The 12,156-nt window shown below is 46.8% G+C and overlaps 1 protein-coding gene across 39 annotated transcripts in view; it reads right to left on the reverse strand.

Moving 5' to 3' along the window:
- Nucleotides 1–12,156, reverse strand: part of ABLIM1 (actin binding LIM protein 1) — a 328,684-nt gene that overhangs the window by 92,053 nt on the left and 224,475 nt on the right. The gene's annotated exons all lie outside the window — the stretch shown is intronic.

The raw sequence follows: 12,156 nt of genomic DNA on the forward strand, positions 1-12,156 counted from the left end.
TTCTTTCTACTAAGCACACTTCCTCTCTCACCTTACCTACAGCCACTTCAAGCTCCAGAATTCCTCATCCTATGTTTCCAAGACGCCTCCAGCTTTGCGTTTACCTGCAGAGCCATGAAAATTTTTAGGTGGTTTATAAGCCGTTTTCATTTGCAAGGCCAGTCCAAAGTGTCCTTTTGGGAAAGGGATTAGTGAACCAGTTCATTTCCGCCAGGCTGGAGAGGCACCAGCTCTCACTGTCACCCCTCCTGGCACACTCCAAGCAGGTCCATCTGCTGGAGTTGGCACAGCATCCCTCACAAGACAAGAAGCCGTGAGGTCCAGGAAGAAAGCACGTTCAGGTGGAAAACGAGAGAGGAGGAAGCCTGTTCCTAGTAGGACAGGCAGAAGGGCCGCGTCACTGCCTGGGCCAAGGGGACTCAAGGCGCCCATCTCCCCTGGAGCACTCTCCATCTCCTGGACCCCGTGGACTGTCTCACATCCTCACCTAGAGAGAACGGAAGTTGTCCTAGTGACCTGAAGATGGTACCACGTTTCTTTCTCCCTCTCTTTCCCTTCCTCTTTCTCTCTCCCTATAGCTGCTCAGGGTCTTAGTTGCCAGGACGCAGGATACTTAGTTGCAGCATGTGGGATCTAGTTCCCTGACCAGAGATGAACCCAGACCCCCTGCACCTGGAGCGCAGAGTCTTAGGCACTGGGCCACCAGGGAAACTCCAATGGTTCCATGTTTCAATATCTAACCATCCCCCACCTCCAGCTGTACATTTGCTACAAGAGACTAAGTGGACAAAATATAAGGACACGGTAGAGCCAAGGTAACGCAACATACCACCTTTTGTCTGAGTTTTCATGAATCCAGAAGCTAGAGATCATTTCTTGAGACCTGAAGGGTTGTCACAATCCTCCCCACCCCCACCCCACACCCCCTAGAGATAAAACCTGGATTTCAGGAGAGGGGCTTGATCTGGGCATAGAAAGCCCATCTACCATCAGCCAGGTGGGCAGATCCAAGAGGGTTACAGGCATTTTCTAATAGGGATGACCTTTCAGATGGAGAAATGGATTCAGGTGAACCCACAAAGGTCAATGTACTTCATAATTAAATTAATAACGCTAGTCACAGATGGAAAAGATTTAGTATTTTAATTTTTCAAGCTTACACCCTGACTGAATACAAAAATGATTTGAAGTGGAAAATGGCACACAATAAGGATGCAATTAAACCAAATGGTAACATGAAATAAAAGAAACAAACAAGGTAGAAAAAAGTGACCCAAGACATCAGTCACAGGAGCAAATGGAGATAAACTGCTCACTCTCACCTGCCTGTACCTACTCATTCCTCAAGATCCAAAGCTGACTTCTAACAATTGACAAGAATCTCTTTTAAACTCCAGGTCTTTTATGATGTGTGCCTCTTACTAGGCCCTCACACAACTGTGGGCCCCTAGTTATCTTGTGTACTGAGATATGTTGTCAAAGACTGAACTCTCTTTCTGCTCCGCCAAGAAAAGGTCATGACAATTACCTTGGAATTCACTGAAGGTCCCTGTGCAGGGCAGGTGAAGCACCCTGGAATCGATCCCTTAGAAGGAGGAGTATAGTCTTTCTTTTTAGGTTTATCATGGTGAAGGAGATATGAACAGAGCCAGGGATGGGAACAGGTGGGGACCAGCAGGAAGGGGAAGGATGGGTGCCCTGAGTCCATGAGAACACAGACACATAAGCTTTCTGTGGCTCAGGATGTGCTGGGTCCTGGAGAGGAGAATGAACAATTATGAGGTGTCATCACATCTGTGCTCAGAACAGTGGCCAGCCCAGAGACCCATCCCAACACTGAACTTGCTGGCCACCTGTCTAGGCAGGCTGGCTCTCTGCTGTTGGTTCTAGCTTTTTTTTTTTTTTTTTAATTAGAGTATAATTGCTTTACAGTGTTATTAGTTTCTGCTGTACAATGAAGTGAATCAGCTACATGTATACATCTATCCCCTCCTTCTTAGACCTCCTTCTCCCGCTCCCCAAGCCCACCCATCTAGGTCATCACAGAGCACCCAGCTGAGTTCCCTGTGCTATACAGCAGGTTCCCACTAGGGTCCTAGCTATTTCTAAAGTTCAATACCACCACTAAGAATTGCCCTCACACTAAAGACGCTGCAATAGCTTTGGGTACTCATGGGCCCTAGGGGTGCCCTGGACCCTGATTCCTAATTTTGGACTCAGACGCCCTATTACTTTTAGAAATGTATGCCTTATCTATCTGAGAATGAATCCTGAATCTCACATCTTCTGCGGCCCCTAAGGCAGGGCCACCAGCACATGCTCAATACTTCTTGCTGATTTCTCAGGAAGAGTCACGTTCCCCGACTCGGTTCAGCTGTCACCCCACCCCCACACTTCACCAGCAAGAAGCTAAACTCTCTGAAGTGGAATAACACTGAAAAGCAAAACATCTTTTTAACTCAAAACACAAACTCTTTTCAAAATGTCATTTCCGGAGAAGAAAGCCCTTCCGTTTGTGCTGGCAGAAATGGGGTGACTTTTTAAAATAAATATCAAACCTTTACTGCCTGTGAAGAGTCTTCTGTTACCCTGGCAACATATTTCCTCTTATCAATAATGTAGGACAAAGTGGATAACTTTGGGTGAATCAGAGAAATTTTCCTCCAACCATTTGTCATGTCAGCATGCTTCTTGTGCTCTACTGGGCTGATTCTTAATCTATTAATGATGCAGGGAATCAAATATTAGCACCAGGTTATTATCTGCAAATAAGATATTGTGACCAATGCATCAAAAACCATACTTCGAACTTAAACTTGAGTTTCCTTTCCCACGCTGGGGAGATTATATGTTAATCAGGTCACACACTATGATCAAGGGCACAGTTCTGTGCAATGACAACCTATGAGCATGCGAGGGAATGAAAGTTTAAAGCCCACAAAGGAAAGAAGCTCACAGACACTCTGGCACAAAGACGTTTATTGACTTGAATCTCTATTCTTGTCCCTTGTATGCGTATGTGCTAAGTCGCTTCAGTCGTGTCTGACTCTTTGCAACCCTACGGACTGTAGCCAGCCAGGCTCCTCTGTCCATGGGATTCTCCAGGCAAGAATACTGGAGTGGGTAGCCATTCCCTTCTCCAGGGGATCTTCCTGACCCTGGAACTAAACCTGGGTCTCCTGCATTGCAGGCAGATTCTTTACTGTCTGAGCCACCAGGGAAGCCCATTCTTGGGCTTTACCCACTTTCTAATAAGTGAAACTATCAAAGACTGGAAGAAAGGAGAGAGAGAAAGGAGAAGGGACTAACCTGGCTACTAATTATGCTAAAGATTTTCATGCCTTTATTTTCAAATCCTGCAGCTCTATGAGGTAGCAATTAGCAGCCTCATCTTACAGATATGGAAACTGAGAAATACTGGATTCCAACTCTCTATCACCTTGTATATCTCTGCACAGATGGATAGATGTATGTGTATGTATATCTGTCTACTTACCTACCTACCTACACTGAGATATCCACATGCCATAAAATTCACCTTTTTGGAAAAAAGTGTACAATTCAGTAGTTTTTAGTATTGATTGATTCACAGACTTGTGCAACCATCACTACTATCTAAGAACATTTCATCACCTCCAAACAAAACTCCATACCCATTGACAGTCATTTCCTTCTCCCGCCAGACCCGGGCAACAGCCAGCAGACTTGCTGTCTCTACAGATTTGCCCATTCTAGGAATCATCTAATTGGTGATCTTTTGTGACTAGCTTCTTTTACTTAGGATATTTTCAAGGTTCGTCCATTCTGTAGCAGGTAATCAGGACCTTGTTCTTTTTTATTGCTAAATAATATTTCTTTGTATGACTATAGCATATCTTGCTTAACTCATATTTAAGATAAAGCCATTTCTGCAGTTTATTGTTAACTTCTATTTTAAATTAGGAAAAGTGACCAGTGTATGCCTATATTGGAATGGCCTCAAAGCTCTTCTTGACTCTCCATGGAGCTCTGGGGCATCCTCAACCAGAGCTCTGTACACAAAGTGTGTTCCCTCATCTAAGACAGCACCATCCACCTACAATTGTCTCCATGGCCCAAGTCAGGTGCCCTTGTGGAGCCTCCAGCTGAGTAAAGAGGGCAAGACAGAATGAGGCATGACAATGTAGAAACGCCACAGACTCTGTGCACAGGGTCCCTGACCTTCGGCAACATTTGACACAGGAATAAAGGAAACCAAAGAAGCAGCAAATGTTTACTGCCCTGAAAATAGATATAGCAAGGCCACTGTTCAGATAGACTTTCCTCATCTCACCAGGAATTGGTCCTTCTGTAAGTTATTTCAGGAGGCAATTTAGTTACTTGTTCTCTGCAATGATTACTGCCACATGGATCATGAATCAGTGTGTGTGTACGTGTGTGTATGTGGGTGTGCATGTATGTTCATATGTGTTTCTATCTTCTGAGAACTGAGACTTCTAATCACAGTTCAGTTACCAGTCAGCCTCCAGGTTTCTAGCATAGCAGCCTCATCTGTAGATGGAGGTCAGTAGTAACTGCTTTCATCACTTTACAGGCCTATTGTGAGGATCAAATATTTATGAGATCACTTGTAGATGTTAACTATTTTTATTATGCAAAAGCCTGCTATTGTGGTGGTTCACTCTTCACCAGGGCAGAGACCATCTGACTCAAAACTTCTAATATTACTTGATTCTTTTCCCTTCCGTGATCCAGAAAAATATTTGGGTCCACAATTAAGGGGAAGGAGGTACAAATTCCTGGGGCCACAGTAGGAATGAGAAGAATGCAATTAGTTTTCTGCCTGAACATGGTTTATTAGCCTTGCTTGCATTTAAGGACACACACAGAACAAGAAAGGAGGGACTTCACAGTTCAGTCTGTCTCTGCAAATTATATGTTCAATGGTGACAAAAAGACCGTCTGCCATGCAAGTGCCCTGGAACAGCTTGTTTCCTCTCATTAGATAACAGGTGAGCCCAGACCAAGACCTACTCATTTCAGAACATGCTTAAAATACAGGAAAATGAAGGAAGCGGATGGGACCTCCAGTTTGTAATGTGTATTAGTTTTACAGGAACATCATAAACATTTGTCCTCGGGCTTTATGAAAAAGGAGTTTTAGTTGAAAAGTAAACAAAGTAAAAACAAAACAAGATAAAACAAAGCCACCATTTTTAATCCTTCAGAGAATCAAGGGAAAGGATTTGCTGAATCACGTGGTGAGTACACTTGCTACACTGCAGGGGATCCAGCAGGAAGGGTCTAAAGCCGGCCTAAGTCCTGTCCTTTGGTCCATCACTTCCAAGTTAACAGATAAAGACAGTGCTGCCCGTGGGTAGAGATGGAAAGGCACTAAGGACTGGCCACGGGCCACGTGTCAGGGGCTCTTACATCGTGAGACACTCGAATTGTAACAGAGCCTGTCACACATTCTTCCCAGGAGAGCACAAGCGGCATAGTAGACATCCCACCCCAGCACAATGTGGGCCACCAGCCCTTCTGGAAAGACAGGAGGATTGATTTCCTGGGTGTGGTGACCTGAGGAAGAAAGCCAGGGAGAGACTCGGAGCCCTGCCCTCCTCTCCTGGGAAGAATGCAGACACGCCACTTTCCTTTTGTCTCTGGGGTCTGAGCACAGGAGGCTCCGGTGCAGATGGCCAGGTGCCTGCTCAGGGTGGCCCTGTCTGCAGAGCCAGCCAATCCAGAGAGCACTGGTCTTGAAGGAATGTGAGAGAGCTTGGTAAACACTGAGCTCCCTGGGGGAGGGAGTTGTGCAAAAGGACAGACAAAGGGAACTCAAGACCACCCTCGGTCTGCAGATGGAACAGCCCTGGACAGGGATGGGGTGGACAGGCTCTTTTCCTTTACCCTCCAGACTTCTGTGTCCAGTTTGACATTTGCTTTTTTCTTTTTTTTTTCTGTATTGCATTCATTTTGCAATGATTTTGTTGCTGCTTTCTTTCTTGGGAAAGTTGGCAGGTAACAACCTGAATCCAGGAAATGAAGTATGTCGGAGTCTGAGATCTCCTAGGACCATCCAACAAAAAGATGGAAGGAAATTCACACCAAAGGGATGCCCCTAATGTCTACTGACATCTGTGACCTAAGTCTGAAGGCTCACGCCGAGTCCTGTTACCTCTGGGCTGCTAGAGCAGAAGCGAGCAGGGTGGGTGTAGGGAAGGGAAGTAGGACCAGAAGGAGGAAGGTTGCTCTGAGAAGAGTTTAGAGATGGAGATGGAGAGAGCAGGCTGTTGGCTGTATCTCACGCAAATCTGCTTTTGGACTTCTTAGTTAGGAGGCAGGTTGTAAGCATTTTCAGAACACGCCTGAATTTATAGGTTAATTAGCATAAGCTCTAAAAGATGTGCCACTTATAGCAAGATGACCCTCAAAACAAGCTAATGAGAAAACTACAGTTTGAGTGTATGCTATATGCTGAGTGTTCTAGAAAAATCTCTCCAGAAAAAAAGAACTGCTGGCTCTGACCCCTTAGATCTAAGACAAGGAGAATTATAGAATTCAGATCCTTAGAACCAAAGGAAATTTAGAGGTCAAGTGGCCCAAGTCTTGGATTTACATGTATAGTTTAACATTTGTATATTAAAGAAAAAATCAAGGTTCAAAGAAATTGATTTGCCCAAGGTCACACAGCTGTGAATTCCAGAACCAAAAGTAGATCCCTGATTTCCTATCACTGAAGCCCTTTTCATTAAAACACATGAAGGCTCTCCTCCCCATCCCCTCAAGCCCACATCCTGGGAAGGGTTTATCCCAGCAATCTCACTACTGGGCACATGAGAAGACCATAATTCAAAAAGACACATGTACCCCAGTGTTCATAGAAGCACTATTTACAACAGCCAGGACAGGGAAGTAACCTAAGTATCCATCAACAGAGGAATGGGTAAAGGAGATGTCTTACATATACACAATGGAATATTACTCAGCCATTACAACAGAATCAAATAGGGTGGTTTGTAGAGATGTGGATAGACCTCGAGTCTGTCATACAGCGTGAAATAAGTCAGAAAGAAAAACAAATATATTAACGCACATATATGGAATCTAGAAAAATGGGACTGATGAACCTATCTGCAGGGCAGGAACAGAGACACAGACAGATAATGGACTTGTGGACACAGTGGGGGAAGGAGACGGTGTGATGCATTGAGAGAGCAGCACTGTCATATATACACGACCACGTGTAGGACAGACAGGTAGTGGGCAGCTGCCGTGCAGCACAGGGAGCTATAGTGCTCAGTGCTCCGTGACGACCTACAGGGGTGCAAGCAGGAGGTGGGAGGGAGGCTCAGGAGGGAGCAGATACATGTAAACATACAGCTGATTCATGTTGTACAGCAGAAACTGACATAACATTGTGAAACAATTACATCCCCCAAAAGAAAAAAACAATAACAGAGGGAGACAGAATTTTAGAACAGGAGAGGGAAGGGGGCAGCCATGGGACAGGTCCTCTTCCTTTACCTTCCACACTTCTATGTCCGGAAGTCCTTTTACCTATATATGCAGATAGTCTCAAAGAGGCTAAATGACCTGTCCCAAATTCCTCAGGAGTTACTGACATAGCTGAGCCTGGAGCTCCTTGATCACTGTTCCAGGACCTTTCTCCTTCTTAAAGCTCCTTCAGGTGTCTGGTGGTATCCCGGACGAAACACGTCCAGAGAAGCGGTCTCAGGACATCTCTGATGCTCGGTGAGGGTTCCATTAAAACCACATCAGAGCTTCAGCCCTCACTGGGATGAGACTTGTGTAAGTTTCCATGTTGACTGAAATGGTGCCCCCCTCCCTACCACCAAAGATATATCCACACAAAATCTCTGGAACCTTGGCATGTCTGAAAAAAGGGGTTTTGCAGATGTAATTAAGCTAAGGATCCTGGGATGAAGGAATCATCTTGGAAGAGCCTGTGTGTGTGAAATCTCTTCTGTCGTGTCTGACTCTTTGTGACCCTATGGACTGTAGCCCGCCAGGCTCCTCTGCCCACGGAACTCTCCAGGCAAGAATACTAGAGTGGGTTGCCATGCCCTCCTCCAGGGGATCCTCCCGACCCAGGGATCAAACCCGCATCTCTTACGTCTCCTGCATCAGCAGATGGGTTCTTTATCACCAGCGCCACCTGGGATGCTGATGAACCTTAAATCCAATGATAAGGGACCTTCTAAGAAAAAGAGGTTTGACACAGACGGAAGCAGGGCACAGAGGGGAAGGCTCTGTGCAGACCAAGGCAGAGGTCAGGGTTATGTAGCCACAGCCACCAGAGTCTGGAAGAGGCAAAGAAAGATCCTCCCCTAGAGCCTTGTAAAGGAGCCCTGCCAACACTTCAGTTGTGGACTTCTGGCCCCAGAACTGTGAGAGAAAGTTTCTGTGGTTCTAAGCCATCACTGTTACAGAAGACACGGGGAACTCACAATACATTCACAATCTCTACGGGTAAAATCAATCAGAAACAACAGCAACAACAAAACCAAACATCACAGACTGGAAAGGCAAAATGTGGTATGTCCATACAATGGAATATTATTCAGCCTGAAAAAGAAAGAAAAAACTGTCACACACTACCACATGGACGAAACTTGCGGACATTACACTAAGTGAAAAAGTGAGAGTAAAAAGTGAAAGTCGCTCAGTCGTGTCTGACTCTTTGCAACCCCCATGGACTATACAGTCCATGGAATTCTCCAGGCCAGAATACTGGAGTGGGTAGCTGTTCTCTTCTCCAGGAGATCTTCCCAACCCAGGGATCGAACCCAGGTATCCCACATTTGCAGGTGGATTCTTTACCAGCTGAGCCACCAGGGAAGCCCAAGTGAAAAAGGGCCATCACAAAAACAAACGAACAAACAAGACCCCACAAATACTGTATGACTCCATTTATACGAGATGCCCAGAGCAGTCAAATGCATAGAGACAAAGTGGAATGGTCACTGCCAAGTGCTGTGGGGAGAGGGGGATGGGGAGTTACAGTTTAATAAGCACAGATTTCAGTTTTATAAGACATAAAGGGCTACAGAGCTGGATGCTGGTGATGGTTTCACAACATCATAAATCTATGTAATACACGGAACTGTACTCTGAAGCATGGCTAAGACGTTACATTTTATGTCATGTGGCATATGCTCAGTTGTGTCCAACTCCCTGTGACTCCATGGACTGCAGTCCACCAAGCTCCTCTCCATGGGATTCTGCAGGTGAGAATACTGGAGTGGGTTGCCATTTCCTACTCCAGGTATATTATGTGGATTTCACTGTAATTTTAAAAATGGGGAATACCCAAACCAAAACAAGGATTATAGTATTTACAACAAATCAGACCCATCCTGCTGCACCTACAGTGGATCAGAGAATAAAGGTGGAAGGAGGAGCTCAGGGTTTTCTGCTGGGAGCTGGGCCAGGCTGACTCACGAGCTGTCACATGTCGGCGTGCTCACAGCACAGGATGATTTTCCAGATCACACACCCATCTGAGAGGGACAGCACGCCCAGTGGGTGGGTCTTGACTCTGCCCAGAACCCTGCTGCAAACTGCTCCCAGAAGCCCCACCTCTGTGGGTCTGTGTGGAAAGGATGCAAGGTTTCACCCCCACCATTGGCCCTCACGGAGGCCTGAAGCCAACGTGGTAAGGGGCCCTCACAGCCCCTACAAGCATCTAAGTACTTGGCCTCCAGGGAAAAAGCAGAGCGAGCAGATGTGTCTTCAACACGGCATGTTCTTGGATCCAGTTTTCTTTTAGAGATTCCTTCCCATAGCAGTTGAACTAAATCTGAAGGTAATCAACACCCGCCCCCCTCAGTCCTTTTCTCTCCCCAACTCTTTTTTGGGGGGACACAGTCCCACATATGGCCTGAGGAGAGAGCTGCCTCCATACACGCTGTCTACAAATGTGGGGCCTCCAAGCTGGGGGCGGCATTCAGTCTTCCTGTCCCTTTAGCTATAGCCAAACATCTGGGAAATAGTTCTGGTGTTTTATTTATTTGTTACTGAATTAGAATCAACATACAATATTATATTAGTTTCAGGAGTACAGCATAGTGATTTGGTATTTTCATGCATGGATCACTCCATAAGTCTAAACCCCATCTTCCTGCTGTTTTAAAATGAAATTTCCTAACTGCTCCCACCTCAACAGGTTTATTTCAGCCCCATGTAGCAGATCAAACTTGGGAAGCTCAAAGGAAATGCTGTTGAGTCTCTCAGGGCTCCTTGCTCTGTGGAGGGACGAGGGACACATTCAGAGGACAGACAAGGACCACTGCACTTGTGTCTTGGGATGAGAGGGCTGGACTTGAAGCGACAACTCTGGATGCATCACACCCACTTCTCCAATAGCTTTCTTAAGCATGTGCATGACCTTGGGCCCCAAACCCAGCCTTGAAGTATCCTTGGACTCGCAATAAAAGCCTTCTTGGAAGGGCCAGGAAAAATCCCCCTTGCCGCAACTGTGTGTGGGTGGTGGGGGTCCACTTCTCAGGTGTCACTCCAGCCAGCAGCACCACTGTTTGCAGTCCAAAGCTCTCCTCTACGTGCCCTCCCTGTCTTCCCCCTACTCCATTTCCATCCATTAATGTATTTCATTTGAGGTGAAATTCACATAACATCAGATACACCATGTTAAAGGGAACAACTCCATGACATCTAGGATATTCACAAGGTTCTGCAACCACTTCCTCTATTTCCCAAGCAGATTCATCACCCTAAGTGGGAACCAATAAGCAGTTACTCCCCACTCTCTCCCTGCCCTCAAGTTCAGGTAACTGCTTTCTCTATGGATCTACCTATTCTGGATATTTCACGCAAATAGAATCATATAGTATGTGGTCTTCTGTGACCGCTTCTACCACTTGGCATGATGTTTTCAAGGTACACGCATGCTGTGGCATGTGTCAGAATTCCTTCCTAAGGCTGAGGGACAGGCATGGGTTGTTTTCCCTTCTGCCTGGTGTGAGCCGAGCTGCTGTGAAGAGGGGGGCACACTCATTTGAGGACTCCCTCCCATTCTTCACACAGCAGTCTGATCCTATCACATGACGCTCCAGCTACAATCACTTCAATACTTCCCACCATCCTCAAGGTAAAGCCAAACTCCTGACAGTGATTTCTGAGGTCCTCACACTCGGGCCCCTCCCTTCCTCCAGCATCCTCTCTCTCACCCATACCCCTGCCCAAATGACTTGGTTTCTTGGGTATGCTGTACTTGTCCTTGCTGCTGAGCCTCTGCCATTGCGGTTTCCTCTTCCCGAAACACTGTTCCTCTGGGTCAGGAACTGCACTGACAACCTGCATCCCAAATCTAATTAGCTGGACTAGGTCCAGCACAGAGCCAGCACTGCCCCCTGTCCTGCATTTCATGGGCAGGAAGGCATCATGGGGCTTGCTGTGGGATTAGGAAGACTACACCCACAGAAGATGCCCAGGGACACCTTGGGGGCCACTCAGATTCATGTCCTGGGTCCCTGGACCACACCCTGCTGGGAAATTTGAATGTGGTGATGTGGATATACTGACTGGTGTCTGTAGACGCAATGTGACGAGTTGCCCGGTCACGTTCCCAGGGCCCCATTGGGCGTCCTGACTCACCTCTGCTCAGCACACAGCCTCACCCTGAGACTTGGGGTGGGTGTGAGGCAATGCTTACTTCTGCTGTGTGTGTGTGTGTGTGCTCGGTGGTGTCCAACTCTTTGTGACCCTGTGGACTGTAGCCCTCCAGGCTCCTCTGTCCATGGAATTCTCTAGGCAAGAATACTGGAGTGGGTTGCCATTTTCTCCTGCAGGGGATCTTCCTGACCCAGGGATCGAACCCAGGGGTCTTGTATCTCCTGTACTAGCAGGCAGATTCTTTACCACTGAGCCACCTGGGAAGCCCTTACTTTTTCCATGAGAGTGGGTTAATATCTCACAGGCCTGTGGGCAGGCGGGCAGTGACTCTCTGACCTCTGGCCCTAAGTCTACTGATGGCGCCAACTCAGGAGCTCAGTTCCGCCCAGAGGCAGAAGGTGGTGGGGCGACTGCTGAGAAAGCAGGAACCAAGCTTCCCGGTGCGAGGCAGTCAGTCACACCAGAACTTGACAGCCTTCTGTCAGCCTGGGCCACAGGACGTTCTGGGTCACAGGATGTGGT

The sequence above is a fragment of the Bos grunniens genome, chromosome 26 (genome assembly GCF_055505025.1).
Source record: "Bos grunniens cultivar Pamir isolate PY7600 chromosome 26, Bosgru_T2T1.0, whole genome shotgun sequence".
In the NCBI taxonomy this organism is placed as follows: Eukaryota; Metazoa; Chordata; class Mammalia; order Artiodactyla; family Bovidae; genus Bos; species Bos grunniens.